Source organism: Schistocerca piceifrons, chromosome X (assembly GCF_021461385.2).
Source record: "Schistocerca piceifrons isolate TAMUIC-IGC-003096 chromosome X, iqSchPice1.1, whole genome shotgun sequence".
Lineage (NCBI taxonomy): Eukaryota > Metazoa > Arthropoda > Insecta > Orthoptera > Acrididae > Schistocerca > Schistocerca piceifrons.
In genome coordinates, this window is record NC_060149.1 from 638,589,377 (window position 1) to 638,605,443 (window position 16,067).

A 16,067-nucleotide genomic window follows, 5' to 3' on the forward strand; every position below is an offset into this window, starting at 1 on the left:
ATGTTTCGTCTCCTAAGAAAACTACGTTTCCGGTCAGATCAATGGATCCAGAACTACTCTTAGACAGGCAAGTTTTAAACCATTTCTTCTAGAGTCGAAGAGGCGTAGAGATTACAATAGAGGAAAGAACAACGTTAGTGATTCAAAAAGATTCGACTGTTCGCACGAATTCTGACTACTGGAACTACCAGTGGCGTTGAAATTTTGCTCAAACTCTGACGAATGGAAAGGTGTAAGGAAACATTTGATCAGAACTGCAGACAAAGGAAAAGGACAAAAATTGTGGAAGTTATGGACGATTCCTTTGGCATAGCTCATGAAGATGCTTTGGAGTAGATGAAAAAGAAGATGCGAATTTCCTAACGCTTCAGCTCCAAAAAGAATAACCACCCTCCAAGTGTGGTGCAGATCAAAATGGAACAACGTCTTCACGCCCATGAATTTGGTGCTTAAAAAAATTATTCAACATCAACAAGCGAAAACGGTGGTATATGTAACCTTAGAAAAAAGTCATCGGTCAGCGTTGAACAGAGAACAGCAGCAGCAAATAACGGCAGCACAGTTAGGTGCGTCGAGATTTTTGCACTTTCTGTTGAAATTATGTCGACTCGGTTATGGTAGAACGTTTAGTACAGAGCTGACACTTTTCAGAATATGGTGGCGCTGAAATGCTTGATCATGTCCAGTTTACCATTGAATTTCTTGAACAACACTTTTTCACACACAAACAACATCGAGATAATTACTATGAATTTTTTCAGTTAACTGTGCAGCAGTTTGAGGAGCTGGTCTGATTATGTAATCCGTGAGGTGCACATCATGCTAGGTGAGTTATAAACGCAGTTGTCGCATTCTAAATATACTTTTTTAATATAATTTATATCGTGGAGAGAAGAGCTCTTTAAGTAAGAAGCTACTTTTCTGTTCGTGCGTAGGCACGAGCCTGGCTTCCGACATCAGAAGTAATTTAAACACATTACCAAGATTTAATCGGTCAACTGAAAAATTATCAGAAGATTGAACCAGTAATCAGTAAGGCAGCTGCAAAAAAATTTCAAATGCTCTGCAGTTCTTAGTTTCTGAAAGCTTGGCCCTTTCATATTTGATGCTGAAGTTCCAGTTGCAGTTAAGGAAAATTCCGCCCAAGTTCTGCTGCAAGCAGAGGAACATGAAGAAGTGGAAGAAGAAATAAAATTAGGCAAAATAATTATAATCTGCTTTAAAGTGATTTGTCTTTTAACATGAATAGAGTTATTATATTTTGTAACTATTGGCTCAAAAACTGTCTTCGTCAGATCTTCTATCACAAGCAACATCCTCAGTAGAGAACTGTCTACAAGACAGGATGATCCTGGTTGTTCGAAGCGAAAAAAATCAGAACACAAATGATGTTTGCAGAATGAGGTACCAAAGTATTCCTTTATTAGAATTACTTTTTCACAAAAGATGGACAAGTTCTTTATGGGAATCATAAACAATACCGTACTGTTGGTAAGTTCTTATTTCCAAAAAACCTAATGGTCGATGTCCGTTCGCTCGCGTCACGTTTCCGTTCAATAAGGTTTTAAAATAAAACGCCTTTCTTTCATAGAAGCAATGTTTATAATGAATGTATCATATATTTAGCTTTATTTCTATTGTTTCTCAGGAAGTTTTGGAAAGTTTTATTTAATATTTGATTTAGTTTGTTTCATAACAAGCGCTGCTTTGGCGTTGGTATGTCCCCGGAAATTTATTTAATTGGACAGTTAGTGAATACTAATGGCCCTGAATCTTCACCTACATAAAAACCCCATTGTTGTTCTGAATTCAGTGGAACTCTTCCAGCCCACGTCTAATGAGAATTACTGCTGCCCGTACTTTGAGTGATTACTATTCACGGAACTATGCCAGGCGAGAGCAATCAGCCCACACTTCGCGGCGCGGTTCGTAATACACTGCTCATTCGCTTCAGTGAGAGGAAGGAGGAACGACAATGCCCAGACAGAAAACACACTGCTTACCTCATACACTCGGAATGTAGCCTTCTCCCACACAAGGGATCTGGTGGGGCTATATTTCCTGTTGCTTTTGAGTGGAACCACTTCCTAGAAAAACAATTTCAAACAAGAAAATGTCCGTATAACAATAAAGCACTGGATACAGATAATCGCTAATAAGTATTTCCCAAAACAAAAACCTGTAAAGGAAAACTGAAAGAGTCCTGTTTCCTTAAGAGATTTTTTGTACACTGTTTATTGAAAAAAGATAATGTTAGTAAAATCTAATTTCACGGTGGGTTTACGTTGATTAGCTGCGCTGCCTTCAGTTCTCTATGGCGACGTAGTTCATAACTATTCCTAAGTATGTGAATAACAGTCGAAAAGAAACTATATAGTTAACAGTCACAAAAAACTGAAGGTTCAATGAAATGCCAATGTTACAACACACATTAGAGTTTATATTATTGATTTAGTTAAAGGTACTACAAAAAAAATGTGATCGTGTGGCATTGTTGGCCGATAGGCTCCACCTGGAGAAGTTCGGCAGCCGAGTACAAATCTTATTTCAGGTGGGGACACACTGGGCGACTTGTGTACCGCTGATGCCAATGAACACAACACGACACTCAGCCCAATGAGCGGAGAAAATCTCCAAACCGACCGACAATCGAACCCGGACCCGTTGCAGGGTAGGCAAACACGTCATCATTCAGCTAAGCGGGTGGACGATACTTCGAAAAGAATATTACTAAAATGTATTGCATCTCTCCAACCAAATCTGTCATGAGCAAGCCTACATCCACTTCAACCTGCATAATGCTATTCATCCCCTTGTCTCTCTCTATGAATCCCTCCTCCACCACTCACTATTCTCTTCTTGTCTGAACTGCCTATCATCCGTATTTCACTCCGGACAAGACTACACTCCATACAAACACCTTCAGAAATGACTTCCTAACCCTTAAATTTATATTAGATGTTAATAAATTCCTCTCTTTCAGATATTATTTTCGTGCTATTGCCAGACTGCATCTTATATCCTCTCCACGTCGGCCATCAGTTATTTTGCTGCCCAAACAGCTAAACTCGTCTACTATTTTTAGTGTCTCATTTTCTAAGCTAATTCCTTCAGCATCATCTGATTTAATTCGACTACATTCCATTAACCTCATTTTACTTTTGTTGATGTTTATCTCACAATCATTCTTCCAAGTTGTTTGCTGTGTCTGACAGAACTACAATGTCATCGCCAAACCTCAGTTTTTATTTCTGCGTCCTGGAATTTAAATTCCGTTTCAAAATTTCTTTTCGATTTCCAGTATTGCTCAATATACAGATTGAATAACATGGGGAATGGCTTACCACTATTTCTCACTTCCTCCTCAAGTACAGCCTCCCTTTCATGTCCTTCGTGTCATATGTGCACTCTCGTTTCTGTACAAGCTGTAGATAAACTTTTGCTACATGTATTTTTACCCGGTAACTTCAGAATTTCAAAGAGTGCATGCAAGTTAACTTTGTTAAAATTTTCTCTAAATCCACAAATGCTATAAATGTAAATTTGTCTTTTTTCATACTATTTTCTAAGATACGATGAAGAGCCACTGCCAGCCAGGGTGGCCGAGCGGTTCTAGGCGCTGCAGTCTGACACCGCCGCGCAACCGCTACGGTCGCAGGTTCGAATCCTGCCTCGGGCATGGCTGTGTATGATTTCCTTAGGTTACTTAGGTTTAAGTAGTTCAAAGTTCTAGGGGACTGATGACCTCAAAAGTTAAGTCCCATAGTGCTCAGAGCCGTTTGAACCACTTGAATTTTGAAGAGTCAGTATTACCTCGGGTGTTCCTATGCTTCTACAGAACATAAACTGAACTGCCCCGATATCTGCTTCCAAGATTTTTTTTCATTCTTCTGTAAATAAATTGTGTTACGCTTTGCAACCATCAGTTACTAAACTAATGGTTCGTAATATTTCCACTTGTCAGCATCGGCCTACTTCGGAAGAGAGATCATTACATTCATCTTGATGCCTGACAACATTTCGGCTATCTTACGTAGCAAATGGAATAGTTTTGTGCTGCCTGACTCTCACAAGGATCTCAGTAATTCTGAGGTAACGTCTTCTACTACAGCGGCTTTATTTCAAATGAGATCTTTCACTGTTTTGTCAAATTAATCTCGCAGTATCATATCTTCCTCGTCTCATTCAACAATAATGCCTGCAAGTTACTTCCCTTTACATAGATCCTGTATATAGTTCATCCACTGTTCTGCCTTCCCTTGTTTGCTTAATACAGGCTTGCGATCAGGGATCTGAATATTCATACAGGCAGTTCTCTTTTCGCAGTACGGGTTTACAGTCAGGGAACTTAATATTAATACAGATATTTCTCTTTTTTCCAAAGGTGACTTTAAGTTTCCTATAGGCCGCGTCTATGTTTCCGATAGACATGCATCTACATGTAAATACAAGCAAATGCGGTGCATGGTTATCCTATACCTTAACTAATCATTCCTTTCCGGTTCCACTCGCAAACAGAGCGATACGAAAACGACTATGTGTCTCTGTATGAGCCCTGATTTCTCTTGTCTTGTCTTCATAATCCTTATGCGAAATGTACGGTGGCGGCAGTAGCATCCTTCTGCAGTCAGCTTCAAATGCCGCTTCTCTAAATTTTCTCAATACCGTTCCTCGAAAAGAACATCGCATCCCCTCAGGAAATCCCATTTGAGATCCCGAAGCATGTTCGTAATACTTGCGTGTTGTTCGAAACCAACGGTAACAGATCCAGCGTTCCGACTCTGAATTGCTTCGAGGTCTTCCTTTGACCCGACTTGGTGGGAATCCCAAACATTCGAGCAGCACTTAATAATGGACCGCACTAGTGCTCTGCATGCGGCCTGCTTTACAGATGAACCACACATTCCCAAAATTATCCCAATAAACTAACGTCGCCCATTCGCGTTCCCTACTACGTATCTTACATGCTCTTCCCATTTAATGTTACTCTGCAACGCCTCGATATTTAATCGACATGACTCCTGTCAAGCAGCACGCTACTAATACTGTATTCGAACAATATGGGTTTGTTTTTCCTACTCATCTACATTCACTTACATTTTTCTACATGTAGAGTTAGTTGCCTTCCATCAAACCAATTAAAAATCCAAATAGCCTTTGAGCACTATGGGACTTAACATCTGAGGTCATCAGTCCCCTAGACTTAGAACTGCTTAAACCTAACTAACCTAAGGACATCACACACATCAATGCCCGAGGCAGGATTCGAATCTGCGACCGTAGCAGCAGCGCGGTTCCGGACTGAAACGCCTAAAACCGCTCGGTCACAGCGGACGTCCAAACCAATTACAAATATTGTCTAAGTCACCTTGTATTATCCTGCATTCGCTCAAAGACGACACCTCCCCTTACACCACAGCATCAGCAGCAAAAAGCAGCAGATTGCTGCTCACCCTGTCCGCAAGACCATTGATGAACACTGATGGAAAAACAATCGCAACACCAAAAAATAATTAATGTAGGGTAATGAAATTTCAGCAATACATTTCTCTAAGTAACATATTTTAGTGATTAACACTGTAAGGTCACAGGTTAATGTAAGCGCGATAGAAGCCATTGCAAATGTGAAATTCTTTTACTTTAACCAGTGTAACCGACAGAATGTTAATGTAAGCATGCAAACGTGCATGCATCGTGTTGCACAGGTGTCGGATGTCAGATTGTGGGAATGTGTTCCTTGCCCGTTGCACTTGATCGGTCAATACAGGGACGGTTAAAGCTGTTTGTGGATGACACTGAATTCGTCGTACGATTGTGTCCCATATGGGCTCGATTGTATACAGATCAGTTGATCGAGCATGCCAAGGCAACATGTCGACACTCTGTAGAGCATGTTGGGTTACAACAGCGGTATGTTAGCGAGCGTTATTTTATTGGAAAACAGGCCCTGGAATGCTGTTTATGAATGGCGGAAGGAAGGTTGAATCACCAGACTGACGCACAATTTTACAATCAGACGAGAGTGATCATGTTGTCATACGGTATCTCACCCCAGACCATAGGTCTAGTGTGTCTAGCACGCAGACAGATTGGGTGCACACCCCCAACTGGCCTCGTTCTAACCAATACACGACCATCACTGGGACCGAGGCAGAACCAGCTTTCATCAGAAAACAGAACAGATCTCCACCGTGTCCACCAATGAGCTCTCGCATGACACCACTCAAGTAGCAAATGGTGGTGGTTAGACGTCAGTGGAATGCACGCAGGTCGTCTGACTGAGAACTGTGCTTGATGTAACTGATTTATAAAAGTTAGTTGCGTCACTGTGGTGTCAGTTGCTACTCAAACTGCTGCTGCAGATGCAGTACGATGCGCCACAGCCATAGGCCGCTCATGACCGTTACAGCGCATATTTAAACCAATCCCTGATATGCATCGTCATAGTGGCGCTACTAGTTCCACTCTTTTGCAACTGGCGTGATATCTGAATAGACATCGTCTTTCAGGTATAGAGACATTTCTACCAACTTCTATTTATGTCGTACAACTCCTTCTTGGTCATGCGATCTTTTCCAGGCAGTGCTTATAAAAAATAACTAGCATCGTGTCACACTTCCCTGGGACACTCCCGACGATACACTTGTCTCTGACGAGCGCTTGTCATCGAGGACAACGTACTGGCTTCTGTTACTTAAGAAATCTACCAGTCACTCACATATCTGGGAACCTATTTCGTATGTTCGTACCTTCGTTAACAGTTCGCAGTGGGGTACCGTGTTAAATGCTTTTCGCAAAGCTAAGAATACGGAATCTACCTGTTGCCCTTCATCCATAGTGTGCAGGATATCATGTGAGAAAAGGCAAGCTGAGTTTCGCACGAGCGATGCTTTCTATAACCGTTCTGTCTCGCACATAGAAGCCTTTCCGTCTCAGAGAATTTCACTGTATTCGAACTGAGGATATGTCCAATAATTCAGACCGATGTTAAGGATATTGGTATGTAATTTTACACCCTTTTTATATACGGGAGTCACCTGCGGTTTTTTTTCAGTCGTTTGGGATCTTGCGATGGACGAGAGAATTTCTATAAAGGCGAGCTCAGTAAGGGGTCCACGCCGTAGAATACTCTTAGTGAAACCGAACTGGGATTGCATCAGAACTTGGCGGCTCGTTTGTTTCGAATTCTTTTAATTGTTTCTCTACGCCAGGTATGATTCTTACTGTGACGTTCATACTGAAGTCTGTTAGATGGTCATACGACGGTATGTTTGTACGATTCTCCTACGTGAACGATTTCTTAAAAGCGAAATTTGAAACATCGGCTTTCCTTTCGCTGTCTTCTACTGCCACACCAGACTGGTTAACGAGCGTCTGAGTGGAAGCCTTAGATCTACTTATCGATCTTGCATAGGATCATAATTTTCTCGGGTTCTTGTTCAGATCTTTTGCTAAATGACAGTTGTAGTTGTTATATACATCGCACTTACATCTTTTCACAGATGCACGAGTCTCTATTAATCTCTGCCTGTTGTCATCTGCGCGTTCTATTTTGAATCGAGAGTGCCACGGTCTGTACTTCCTCGGCATTTTCCGATTTTCGGTGTTAAGTCACCGTGGGTCTTTCCCGTCCTTAATCCAATTACTCGGCACATACTTCTCCAGACCAAAATTTATAATCCGTTTAAACTTCGCCCATTATTCCTCTTCGTCCATCATAAAACTAAATGATGTCGAGTCATTATCTTTATAGCAGAAATACTAATCCAGCCCTCTTAATTCGTTTTCTAACTTTAGCAACCTTATTCGCTATCATATTATGGTCACTAATTCTTGTCTCTATATACGTGCGACCTGTTCGTAGATACAAGGTCTAAAATATCCCCATTGCGAGTGCGTTATGACTAGTTGTACAAGGCAGTTTTCGGAAAATGTATTCAGAAGCACTACGCAAGACAGTCTGTCTATACGCCACGCAACGAATCCGTAGACGTCCCAGTGTATACTCGGTACGTTAAAGTCGCCTCCAAGCAATATTACATGATCTGGACATTTCCGCTATACTGACCGTAGAATTTCTTTGAATGACTAAAACTGTCACAGTAGAATTAACTTGATTTCACCTAGACATATTAGATGCGACTAGATAACTCCATTGTCACACTAAAATTCTTCATCAATAGAAACAATATTTTTGTCAACTGCAATGAGCACACCCCCTCCTCTGGCATTCAGTCTGTCTTTTCTATGTACGTTCCATGGATCGCCAATTACCTCAGAGTTTTCCGCTTTGGGTTTCTTCTAGCTCTCTGTCCTGAAAATAATTTGGGCGTGAGAAATTTCCTGGAAGGCGGTAAAATGTGGAACTTCGTTGCAAATACTTCGACAGTTTGGTAATAAAATTATGGTAGTCGAAGTGTCTTTACTCTGAAAGCGGTCTGACTGAGCTATCTGCGTGTCGTCTGGCTAGTTTTCATCACAGTACCTGCGTCATTGCACTTTCTGTCAGTCTCATGACTTAGACGTCTTTGTTGCCTTTTGCTTGCTTCGTTAGCTACATTTGTATTTGTTCTGCTTTCGTCAGTTACGTTCAGTATCTCGTGTCTTGTCCAATGTTTCTTATTGGACCTTATCTTTTTACCTATATGAGCCTCTGCTACCTTCGTTGTTTCATCTCTGGTCTTTTATTCCTTTCCCAGGTTTGTGTTAATTATAGCCTGACGCTACATTCGAAGATCTCAAGAACCTCTGGGTTTCCCATATCAATTTGGAGTGGTCTGAATGCCTCTGTGATATGGATAGCTTTGCCGTCGGTGCAACCATATTACGGGTATCAATATGACCGGCTGGTCGAATCGTACAATATTCAGATTTGTAAGGTATTCTGATGTGATAGTGGCCCGATGTTGGAGTGTTTCGGGAGGTTCCAGTCGAACACGGCTGACCACCACAAGAGAGAATCACAGTATTGCGCACCAGGCACATAGTAACCCCATCACATCCGTGTTTGCCAGCCGAAAACAAGTAAAGGACTCCTTTCAAAAGTCTATGGCATCTCACAGCACTGGTCGCAGACTAGCAGCAGCCGGACAATGGAATTACAGTCCCATGCGTAGACTGACGTTGACATAACACAAATGGCTGGGCTTGGAGTTGTGCTGTGGCCAAGAAGCTTGGTCTGCAGAAGAATGGCGTCGTATGTTCAGCGATAAATCGTGGCCGGCTGCTGTGGCCGAGCGGTTCTAGGCGCTTCAGTTCGGAACCATGCGGCTGCTACAGTCGCAAGTTCGAATCCTGCCTCGGGCATGGATGTGTGTGTTGTGCTTAGGTTAGTTAGGTTTAAGAAGTTCTAAGTCTTGGGGACTGATGACCTCAGATGTTAAGTCCCATAGTGCTTAGAGCCATTTGAACCATTTTTTTTATGAATAACCATTGCCATCGATTATGGCGGAGACGTAGGACAAAGGCCCATTTTTTCAATATTTCGGAGAGGGACAGGGGTGTTACTTCTGGCGTCATATTGTGGGGAACCATGCAGTATGACTTCTGGTCATGGCTGGTAGTGTCTGAGGGAACTCTGACTTGCACAACTGTACATGACGGACATCTCGCGTCCTCGTCCTTTACCTCTCTTGCGAGAGTATCGTGATGCCATTCTTCAACAGGTCAGTGCGCGTACAGACTTGGCATATGTAGCTATAAACTGTCTGTGGCGCGTTTCGTTACTTTCGTGACCACCAAGATCCCAGGTCTGTTCTTGATCGAACATTTATGGGTCCAGTTAGGATATCATTTCCATCTCAGTGCCAGTATCCAGCATATCAGTGACCAGTTGCAATGGGTGTTGCCTAGCTTGCCTCAGGAGAGGATAGAACAACTTTGATAGGCTTCTCAAACGAGTCGGTGCAAGCATCCAGGCCAGAGGGGGTTCAATATCGCCCAGTTCTTTGTAAATCTGACACGTTTGTGAAATCACTTAAGTAACAACACATACCCTCTCAGTCCTTGAAGTTCCATCTCGTTTCCTTATCCCGTTTTGGGCGTTTCACTTTTTGTCAGACAGTGTGTAATAACCCATTCATATCTCTGACTACTCAGGTGGCTGTCGTCAAAAACAAATCTAGCTTTCTACAGGCCGGAACATGAAACGTTAGATCACTTAATGAGGTAGTTAGACAATTTTTGAAGGGGGGTCGATAGGTTGATGTTAGGTATAGCGTCAATTTGTGAAGTAATGTGGCAAGAGGATAACGACTTATGGGAAGCGCAGTGCTGGGTTATCAACTCAACATCAAACAGAGGTAACGCAGGAGTAGGTCTGGCAATGAATAAGAAAATAGGAATAGGGACAGATTTTTATGGACAGCGTAATGAACACATTGTCGTAGCCAATAAGGATCCAAAACCAATACCCATTTCATTAGCGAAAGCTTACATAACGCCCAACTCCGCAGAAGATGAATAGAGCAGAAGAATTTATGATGAAATAACAGGAATTATTCAGATATTTAAGGGAGACAAAAATTTAATTGGAAAGGGAACTTTAATTTTGATAGTAAGCAAACGACAAGTTGGAAAGATAGTAGGAAAACATGGTCTGGACGGAAGGAATAATAGGGACGGTCACTGGGTAGAAATTTGCATTGAGTGCAATTTATTAATTGCTAACAGTTACTTAAAGAATTATGAAAAAAATGTTGCCTACGTGGAGAGACAAGAAAACACCAGAAAGGTTAAGACAAATTATGTAATGGTGGGTTAGAGATTTATAAACCAGTCCGTAAACATCAAATCATTTCCAGGGGCAAATATGAGCTCAGTCCATAATCTCTGCGTTATGTACTGCAGATTAAAACTGAAAAAATTCCAGAAAAGAGGAAATTAAAGAGATGAAACCTATATAATTTGAGATACAGCACCATCCACTATATTATCAGAGAGTTTACGATGTTTACCATTTTAATTCCAACGGCCTTGTCGCAGTGGTAACTCCGGTTCCCGTCAGATCACCGAAGTTATGCGCTGTCGTTCTGGGCTAGCACTTGGATGAGTGATCATCCGGTCTGCCGAACGCTGTTGGAAAGCGGGGTGCACTCAGCCCTTGTGAGGCAAACTGAGCAGCTACTTGATTGAGAAGTAGCGTTCCGGTCTCGGAAACTGACATACGGCCGGGAGAGCGGTGTGCTCACCACATGTCCATCTATATCCGCAGCCAGTGACGCTTATGGGCCGAGGATGACACGGCTGCCGGTCAGTACCGTTGGGCCTTCGTGGCCAGTTCGGGTGGAGTTTAGTTTTTAGTACCATTTTGATGTTTAATAATTATAGCACACATTTTTTTTCAACTACATTTTCCAAAACCCTTAAAGTCTCCCAGTGGTTGCTTAAATGCTTCAAACATGTCACTTTAGTAACTGAGTAATCGTAAAATCGGCTTAAATTTGTTGATTCCACGTATTTTAGTACGTGGTCGAAGGGTGTGTCTTACAGGAGTCTTACGATTTTCGAGATTATTCTATGTAAATGATCTCTCTCCTGTCGGTGAACAGTATCCTAAAAGAAGTCCGCCCGGCTAGCCGCGCGCTCTAACACGGTGCTTCCCGAGCGGGAAGGCGTGCCAGACCGCGCGAGATTAGCCGAGCGGTCTGAGACGCTGCAGTCATGGACTGTGCGGCTGATCCCGGTGGAGGTTCGAGTCCTCCCTCGGGCAAGGGTGTGTGTGTTTGTCCTTAGGATAATTTAGGTTAAGTAGTGGGTAAGATTAGGACTGGTGACCTTAGCAGTTAAGTCCCATAAGATTTCACACACATTTGAACAAGGCGTGTCGGTCATTGGCACGAATCCGCCTGGCGGATTAGTGTCGAGGTCCCGTGTGCCGGCCAGTCTGTGGATGGTTTTTAAGGCGGTTTTCCACCTGCCTCGGCGAATGCGGGCTGGTTCCCCTTATTCCGCTTGAGTTACACTATGTCGGCGATTGCTGAGCGAACACTGTCTGCAAGTACGCTTTGACCATCTTTACTCTACCAGGCAAACACTGGAGTTACACGCGTCTGGTATAAGATGTTTCTGGGTTCGGTGTGGGGCGGCGGTGGGGTGAGCGGACTGCTGTAGCCTGTTGTGGTGTTGCAAACCACTGAGGGCTACGGCGGGGACGAAGCCTCTCCGTCGTTTCTCGGACCCGGTTCAATACACACACACAATCCACACCCTGAAAGTACCAGACTCTGCATTTTATCTACTTTGAATATACTGCAGTGATTTGGAAGTCTGTGATACAAGATCAGTTAAGGGAGTGGAAGCTGATGTTTAGTCTTGCAGGTTCCTTCGTGTCTAGCAACGGAGAACCACTGCAAATGAGCAACGGAAGAAACGGGAAATATGTCAAGTTGCACAGCCTTTTGTGTGTAAGATATGCCGTTGAAAACTTTTGAGTGCGGTCTTTTTTGAATTGCAAAGACTGTAGCTATCGCTGCGCAAAGCTAATACTGAGAAACGTAGTGAGAGTCATGTCAGTCTAGTACAGAGTAAAGTTGTAGGTGATTGTGACGTAAGCGTGTTCTTGATGGAGGGGTGAGATTAGGCCTGCCCTAGTGTAAACTAAAATCAACTTTTAACCCCTGCACCATTAGTGAAAAGACTCAAACTGGCAGGGTCGGGTTAAGGCCCTAACGACACAGACTCATAGAAGCGCCAGAGTGTGAGATTTTTATGAGGTGCGTATCGCTATTAGTAGCGAAACATGACATGGATGAAAGTGTACGAGCTAAAAAAAGGAGGGGGGGGGGTGCAGTGGAGCGTCAAAGTAAATTTTTCTTGTGTGGAAAAATGTTCTCGAACAATCTAAACAAGAACCCTAAAAAGTTTTGGTCGTATGTAAAATCGGTAAGCGGATCTAAATCCCCTATTCAGTCACTCGTTGACCACGATGGCACCGAAACAGAGGACGACCGAAGAAAGGCAGAAATACTGAATTCAGTGTTCCGAAACTGTTTCACTGCGGAAAATCGTAACACGGTCTCTGACTTCAGCCGTCGCACGGACGCCAAGATGGAAAATATTGAAATAAACGATATCGGAATTGAAAAACAACTGCTATCACTTAGTAGCGGTAAAGCATCCGGACCAGACGAGATACCCTTAAGATTCTACAGTGATTATGCTAAAGAACTTGCCCCCTTTCTATCAGCAATTTATCGTAGATCGCTGGAAGAACGTAAAGTACCTAGCGACTGGAAGAAAGCGCAGGTCGTTCCCATTTTCAAGAAGGGTCATAAATCAGATGCGAATAATTATAGGCCTATTTCGCTTACGTCAATCTGTTGTAGAATAATGGAACATGTTTTGTGTTCTCGTATTATGACGTTCTTAGGTAATACAAATCTCCTTCATCATAACCAACATGGATTCCGCAAACAGAGATCATGTGAAACTCAGCTCGCCCTATTTGCCCAAGAAATTCACAGTGCCGTAGACACTGGCGAGCAGATTGATGCCGTATTCCTGGACTTCAGGAAGGCATTTGATACGGTTCCGCACTTACGTTTAGTGAAAAAAATACGAGCTTACGGAATATCGGACCCGGTTTGTGATTGGATTCAGGATTTCCTAGAAGAAAGAACACAACATGTCATTCTTAACGGTTCAAAATCTGCAGATGTAGAGGTAATTTCGGGAGTACCGCAGGGAAGCGTGATAGGACCTTTATTGTTTACAATATACATAAATGACTTAGTTGACAACATCGGTAGCTCCGTGAGGCTATTTGCAGGTGACACGGTTGTCTACAAGAAAGTAGCAACATCAGAAGACTCGTACGTACTCCAGGAGGACCTGCAGAGGATTAATGCATGGTGCGACAGCTGGCAGCTTTCCCTAAACGTAGATAAATGTAATATAATGCGCATACATAGGGGCAGAAATCCATTCCAGTACGATTATGCCATAGGTGGTAAATCATTGGAAGCGGTAACGACCGTAAAATACTTAGGAGTTACTATCCGGAGCGATCTGAAGTGGAATGATCACATAAAACAAATAGTGGGAAAAGCAGGCGCCAGGTTGAGATTCATAGGAAGAATTCTAAGAAAATGTGACTCATCGACGAAAGAAGTAGCTTACAAAACGCTTGTTCGTCCGATTCTTGAGTATTGCTCATCAGTATGGGACCCTTACCAGGTTGGATTAATAGAAGAGATAGACATGATCCAGCGAAAAGCAGCGCGATTCGTCATGGGGACATTTAGTCAGCGCGAGAGCGTTACGGAGATGCTGAACAAGCTCCACTGGCGGACACTTCAAGAAAGGCGTTACGCAATACGGAGAGGTTTATTATCGAAATTACGAGAGAGCACATTCCGGGAAGAGATGGGCAACATATTACTACCGCCCACATATATCTCGCGTAATGATCACAACGAAAAGATCCGAGAAATTAGAGAGAAAAAAAATACCTCCAGGAACAATTGGAAGAATTATTCGAAGAAAATGAGGAAAACTCCCCTTTAAAAAGAATACGCGGTAATGAAAATAAATAAAATTAATTTAATGACAGTTTTCCGACAAATACTAATTTAGTCCCAGGAGAATAGTTTAGGGGTGAAATAATGAGAAATAAGACGTCCTGGAGAACGTTGTCAAGTTCTGTGTGCTTTACGATGGACCACACTTACCAGTCAAGAAGTATGTGTTAACCGAACCTAAGTCTACACAGAAAAAAGGAATTCGCTATATCAGCAACCTTAACAGTTCCATTGCTCAATTAAGACTAAGAATTAGATTCTGAGATGTGAATCGCTACTTTATCTGAGATGAACGTCTCCTGATTGTGCCATTTTACTTAAGAATAGCTTAGTTATGTTTAGGTTGAAAGAGCTCTCTGAAGTATCATCGACTACATTTAACTTTGCACAATAGTCAGTAAGACAGAATAAAAGTTAACTACAATTTTTTTTAATCATCAGTCTTCTGAGTGGTTTGATGCGCCCCGCACGAATTCCTCTCCCTGTGTCAGACTCTTCATCTTAGAGTAGCCCTTGAAACCAGCAAATACACTGTGACAAAGAAACTTCAGGCTTTAAAAAAACGAAAGGAAAGTTTCTTTCATCGTTTGACTTAGCCATTTGGATCTAGCCAGCTGTTTTATAATATTTAAGGAGAAGCATAGACCGACGAGAGAATTGAGTACAGTGTATCTGTTTGCAGGTATGGCGAAGGGAACAACACCCGCCACATCCGAAGAATGACCTCCCGCGAAATGCAAGTACCGATGAAGTTTGGAATCCCTCTTGCTGCGAGAAGTCTCCTACTTGTGTCAAGGGCCGCTGTCACACCGGACAGAGACGTTGTGCTCTGTCTCAGAAAAACGCGTCGGAAATGAAACAGTGCCACAGCAAAACACATTTGTATCGCCTGCAAATCGTTACACTACAAATTCGCATGAACAATAATTCGAAGGTTTATGTTTTTGTTTAATCAATCAAAATAGTAGGCCAAGGACATTTTAAACAAAACGGAGAACCACGAGAGAAAGACAACAAAATGTTTTACGTTTTCTTCCTACGCAGTTAATGAAGCATTTTCTCGGGGGTAGTTGCTGTGTGACACCTAGAGGGATGGAAATGTTGATATGTTATAAATGTTCCCGAGATGACGCAAGAAGACAAAAATTAGATATAGGTCCTTCAGTGATTGCTTGTAAAAGAGACCTAGCCTTTTCTTCAGTGGCGCCTTTTAGGGTGGTAATACAAAACAATGTAAGCCATGAAAGAATGTTGTTTTATTTCTAAAACCCAACAGAATCACCTTAGTCTGTTTTCTGAAACAGCCAACATGTAGTAACCACGTTGGCCAATTATAGTACACCACAATGGATCTTAATATTACCCTCCATTTGGCGAAAGTTTAATACTGAGTAACCATGCTATCTGAAGATTAGAGCCTCCAATATTGATCGCAAAGTTTGCCAATTCCTCCTACTTTACTGTACTGATAATCATAAACAGAGTTACGCGCTGAAGGATCCGACCGGTCAATTACAAACTGCGTGGATTTGTTGCACGCCGTCAGCT